Consider the following 6,126-nt stretch of genomic DNA (forward strand, 5'->3'; position numbering starts at 1 on the left):
ACACAATTCATTTTTAACTAAAACAATTATTATCACAGAAGAACCAAACATATTAACATAACACACACTTGGTATGATTGCTAATCATTTTTTTCTTTTTTTGAAAAAAAAAGATTGAATATTATTAATTCAAAGTCTCATTGTAGTACAAAGTAACAATACTAGGGGGTACATCTTCGAGCCACACCTTATTGGGCTCAGAATGAGCCAAATCGGCCAGGCTATGTGCTATTCTATTGCTACTTCTGTGTCAGCTCAAATCTAGTTTTCAGATCTAGCATCTTGTGAACCATATCAGTAGGTATGATATCACCAAGATAAGTTCTATGATTCCTATCTTCCTGTCGTAGCATCCGAATAATCTTTTCATTGTCAGTATTAGAGAATAAAGAGAAGGATATTAAGAAGGATGCTGTTACTTGAGCCACAAGGAACACTCTTTATTCTCTAATAGTCAGCTTCAAAAATAACATTTCGAAATCCACAGTCTAAAGCAAGTTGCATAGTGTTCATGATACCAAAGGCCTCAGCTGTTTCAGAGTTGTCAAAACCTTCGACCTTCCAAGTTGCTGAAAACTAAGCCTTCTTCGTTTCTGATAATTGCTCCTAAACCCCACCACCCTGGATCTCGAAGACTAGCATCACTATTTGCCTTAAGGAGCGGCGGATCGGGTTTTCTCCATTTGCTAATCATTGATTGCACACTGTATTAGTTCGATTTTTCCTTGATCTTATCTTCTTCCACCTTTTTCCACCAAAGTGCTTTACCTGATTGCTTCCAAAGCCAATCAACATGGCAGAATCCCTCCTCTTCGGCGTGGCAGAGTCATTCATTGGAAAACTTGCATCCGTTGCTGTAGAAAAAGCTTCTCGAGTGTTCGGTGTCTATGATGATCTTCAAGAAATCAAAAACACTGTCTCACTCATCAAAGCAGTGTTGTTGGACGCTGAACAAAAGCAATGGCAGACCCATGAGCTACGTGAATGGCTGAAACAGATTAAGCGGGTCTTCAACGATGCCGAAGATGTAATCGATGATTTCGAATGTGAGGCCTTACGAAAGCAAATCATCAACACTTCAGGTAGCATCAGAAGGAAGGTAAAATGTTTCTTCTCAAATTCTAATCCCCTTGTTTATCGCCTTAAAATGGCACATCAAATCAAACATATCAAAGAGAGATTTGATAAGGTTGCTGCTGATAGGCATAAGTTTGGCCTTCAAATCAATGATAGCGACAATCGTGTTGTAAAAAGGCATGAATTGACACATTCATATGTGAGTGATTCTGATGTGATAGGAAGAGAACATGATAAACAAAAAATCATTGATCTGTTATTGCAAGATAGTGGTGATAGTAATAGTCTCTCTGTTATTCCTATTGTTGGAATTGGAGGATTAGGAAAAACTACACTTGCAAAGGCAGTGTTTAATGATAAGAGTTTAGATGAGACTTTTCCATTGAAGATGTGGGTGTGTGTCTCTGATGATTTTGAACTTGCAAATCTGCTTGTTAAAATCCTCAATTCAGCTAGTGTTAGTGGTTCTGTTGCTCCTAACCCAATTCACCAAGAGAAGTTTAGAAACCTTGATTTGGAGCAGCTACAAAATCATCTGAGAAATGAGATTGCTGGTAAAAATTCTTGCTTGTCTTGGACGATGTATGGAACCAGGATCGTGTCAAATGGGTTGAGTTGAGGAATTTAATACAAGTAGGTGCTGAAGGAAGTAAAGTCTTAGTGACTACACGTAGCCACTCAATTGCCGAAATGATGGGCACCAATACATCATACATTTTGAAAGGTCTCTCGAGAAAGGATTCGTTGTCGGTATTTGTGAAATGGGCTTTTAAAGAGGGAGAAGAGAAAAAATATCCAGAATTGGTGGAGATTGGGAAAGAAATTGTACAAAAATGTGGAGGGCTTCCTTTGGCCCTTAGAACATTGGGGAGTTCTCTATTCTTAAAAGTTGATGTAGAAGAGTGGAAGTTTATCAAGGACAGTGAAATTTGGGATTTACCACAAAAAGAAGATGACATTTTGCCTGCTATCAAATTAAGTTATGATCAATTACCTTCTTATTTAAAAAGATGTTTTGCTTGCTTCTCCCTCTTTGAAAAGGACTTTCTATTTAATAGTTTTCATGTTCATGTGTTATGGGAGGCACTTGGTTTTCTTCCACAACCAAACAGAGGTAACACCTTGGTAGATATTAGCATTCAGTTTCTGCATGAGCTTTGGTCAAGATCATTCCTTCAAGATTTTGAAGACTTTGGTGGTGGTGGTTGTTTCTTTAACTTGCATGATTTAGTGCACGATCTTGCATTGTATGTTGCAAAAGATGAGTTTCAATTGTTGAAATCTCATAATGAAAATATATCAGAGAATGTTCTTCATCTGTCATTTATTGAAAATGATTTGCTTGGCCAAACACAAATTCCTACTGGTCTAAGAACTATCATATTTCCTAAGGGAGCCAACGACGAAGCTTTCTTGAACATTTTGGCATCAAGGTGCAAATTCTTGCGGGTTTTACAGTTAACTGATTCTACACATGAGAGTTTACCCTCCTCTATTGGAAAATTAAAATTTTTAAGGTATCTCAATCTTCTGAATAATAAAGAATTGAAGAGCCTCCCTAATTCAGTGTGCAAACTCCAGAATCTGCGAACTTTGTATCTCCATGGTTGCATAAACCTTCAAACATTACCCAATGGAATAGGAAATTTGATCAGCCTACGACAGCTAACTATAACTACAAAGCAATTTAATTTTCCAGACAAAGAGATTGCAAAGTTGACATCTTTAGAATTATTAGCTGTCCGAGATTGTGACAATCTGAAGACCTTGGTGCTTGAAGGGATACAACTTTCTAATCTAAAGTGGTTGAGTATTTCTTCTTGTGGGAATCTACAGTCTATGACACTTCATGTTCTTCCCAACTTAGAGTATTTATCGATTGGTAATTGCCATAAGTTGAAATTGCAATTAGATAACGATATCCCGAAGTTAAAGCTGAAGATGCTAAAACTTGTATCTTTGCCACAACTTGTGAGTATTCCTAAATGGTTGCAAGGATGTGCCGACACATTACTCACCTTGCAAATTGTTGACTGTGAAAATCTTGATGAGCTTCCTGAGTGGTTATCAACTCTTGTTTGTCTCAATAGACTTGTTATTCTAAATTGTCCGAAATTGCTTTCGCTTCCTCAAGACACACATTGCCTTCCAAACCTTGAAAATTTATTAATTAAAGGTTGTCCTGAATTATTTATGAGATACCATCCTCTATTCGGACATGATTGGGACAAGATATCACACATCAAACAAGTGAAGGTTGAAGTTTGACTCAAGAGAATTCAATATTAAAAGGGATTTATAGATATCCCGATCAAGATTTGAAGGATTAAAAAGCTTGTATTTTTCTTTTTCTTTTCAGTAATAATAAATTGTTTATAAGACTTGTTTTTTTACTAGGCATGCATGATTTATTTTGTATGTTTGTATTTTGCTGTCTAAGAATAATTGTATATTTTTTCGGAGTAATCCCACCAAATAGCTCAAAAATCGGATTTTCGATTAGAACATGGTAGGAAAAACTAACAATGACCAAAAACCACGAGGATGGGGTTAGAATTGTTAGAGTGGTTAGTATGGTTCTTAAACTGGCTATATATATGTTACAAGAAGGGTGTTTTGTGGGTGTTCGAATTTTATAATCCGGAAAGAAAAAACAAGGAACACACACCTAGTTTTTGGAGTGTTCGGATTCTATAATCCGAATTAGTGAAAAACTCATTTTTCACCCCAAAACAGGCGGAAAACTCATTTATGATTATAGAATCCAAAAACTAAATGGGTATTTTTGTAAAAAAAATAAAGTGCGAGAGAAATGAACAAGGTAGAAAAAAGAACAAGCCTTGTATTAATATCTATTCTCACACAAGTCTCACGCTTACGTTTCAACCCAATATTTTGAGATCCAACCAAAGATTACTCTTAGTCCAAGCTTAACATTCCGAGGCTTCGAAAGATGAATGATGAAAATAAGGTTAATTAATTTGATCTATTCAAAATGGAAATAAATTCAATATTCTACATTCTAACTGTGTTTGTTTCATTTTAGGATGGTGAAATGGTGATGCAAGTCAATGAAGACGTTGAAGTTGAAATTTAGTTTGTTTATCAAATCATTTAATTGGACTATCTAGTGATTTTAGTGAACTATCATTATAATTTATATTTAGAATTTATTTTGTATCATTTTAAGTGAACTATTTGGTTTGTAATTTGAGATTTAAAGTTGTGTGCTAAAGTTTGTAATTCGATATTTAATATGCAATATGTTGTAATTTGAGATTTAATATGCAACCGAAACTCGATTTAGAATGCATGCTATCGGCGGTAAAGCTAGCAATATTTTAATGAGGTGGCCACATTTAAAGAATTTTTTTCTTAAACCTATCTAACTAGGCAGGAAAAGAAAACTCACAATACCTATAACTTATATAAAATGTTCTTAATAAAATATACACTTTAATTAAACAAGAACAGATTATACCAAAAATACGGTAACAACATATTGTACCAAAAAAGCCACAATAGAATAGCGAATTGTACCAAAAAAGCTACAACAAAAGAAATAAAAACGAATAGTAGTTATATATGGAAATTGAACTCGGCAACCCTTCAAAGACTCAAATTCATCCATAATTGCATTTGACCTAAACCGACTTGCAATGTCCTTTTCAATGTAAATAACCAAGCTATTTGCAAGAAAATCATCTATCATTTTATTTCTTTGTTTTGTCTTGAGAATTTTCATTGATGAGAAAGCTCTCTTCATTGTTCTTTGTGGAGATTGGGAGTGTTAAAACAAGACGAATCAATCTATCAATTAAATGATAACGCATTGACTTCCTCGATCCTACTTGGAGATTAGGAGTGTTAAAACAAGACGAATCAATCTATCAATTAAATGAAAAATGCACATGAACTTGGAATTTTCGAAACTTGGTTTTAATGAACGAAATGATGAGATTATGACTTGTCTTCCGTAACAATGAACTTGGAATAACCAAGTAGGATTAATATGACCTTGAAACTTGACTTTTGTGAGAAAAAAAATGTCAAAATGGATTAACTTTGGAATTTATAGACGAACTTTGGTGAAATGTTGAAATATGACTTGTTAGCTTGCAAATGACTTATGTTCATGATAACATGTTGGATTAGGATTGAATTGATGATTAATATGCATGAGAAATGATGAATTATGTGAAAATGTCAAAATAGATGATTTTGTGAAGAAGCTGTTGCAAAAAGAAAACTGAAGAAATGGAGGAGATGAAGAAACAACAACAAACCAACCCTTAGTTGCACAACTTTGTGTTATTTTTGTTTGTTGTTTGTTTTAAAATTCTTAGTCCTTGCTTCGAAACCATCTTGTTTTATTTTTATGCTTCGAATGCTTGCTTCGACCGCTTAGGTTGCTTCGATAATTGGATATTCATGCTCATATATTTTGATACGATTGAATTAATTAATTTCTTGTATACTCTCTCCTGTTTGAGTTTTTTTTTTCTCAAATCTTTTTGTCTTTTATGTTTTTTTTATTATTTTTTGATAATGACAAAAGGGGGAGTATATGTGACGAGTATTTAAAGGCTCGAGCCCTATTAATGGCATTTGAAATTTTTGAAAAACTTCTATCATTTTTTTTACCCTATTGGTATAAGCTATGAACGAACGAAAGAGTATCAAAATTCAAGTAAAATTAATTGAACCATTCTTCTTATCTATAAGTTAATTCTTTCAATGATTCAATTTGTTAAAGCTCGATATTTTTATTGTGCGAAAAATGAATTTAATTAACTCGGATAGAACTTAGGGGAGCTTACAAACCTCACCTTAAAGACTATCGGACTCGGGGGAGTTTGAGCTTACAAACCTCGGACTTTGAGCTTACAAACCTCGTAACCCCAAAGTCAACTTGTTAATTAGATTAACAACAATTGATCAATTTTAAATACTTTTGTTTGTCATCATCAAAAAGGGGAGATTGTTGGAACAAAATGTGTTTAACAATGAACCTTAAAGAGTTTTGATGATAACAAGGTATTAAAAATT

The 6,126-nt window shown here is 34.0% G+C and overlaps 1 pseudogene across 1 annotated transcript; it reads left to right on the top strand.

The window, feature by feature from the left end:
- Nucleotides 1-159: 159 nt before the first annotated feature.
- LOC146930007 (putative disease resistance protein RGA1) lies at nucleotides 160-4,361 on the top strand (annotated as a pseudogene). Its single transcript, XR_015006248.1, has 2 exons — nucleotides 160-3,399; nucleotides 4,122-4,361. The product of XR_015006248.1 is annotated as a putative disease resistance protein RGA1 (transcript).
- Nucleotides 4,362-6,126: the final 1,765 nt, after the last annotated feature.

The sequence above is a fragment of the Medicago sativa genome, chromosome 4, assembly GCF_051527215.1.
Source record: "Medicago sativa cultivar Bolivia chromosome 4, Bolivia_mono, whole genome shotgun sequence".
NCBI classification, from domain to species: domain Eukaryota; kingdom Viridiplantae; phylum Streptophyta; class Magnoliopsida; order Fabales; family Fabaceae; genus Medicago; species Medicago sativa.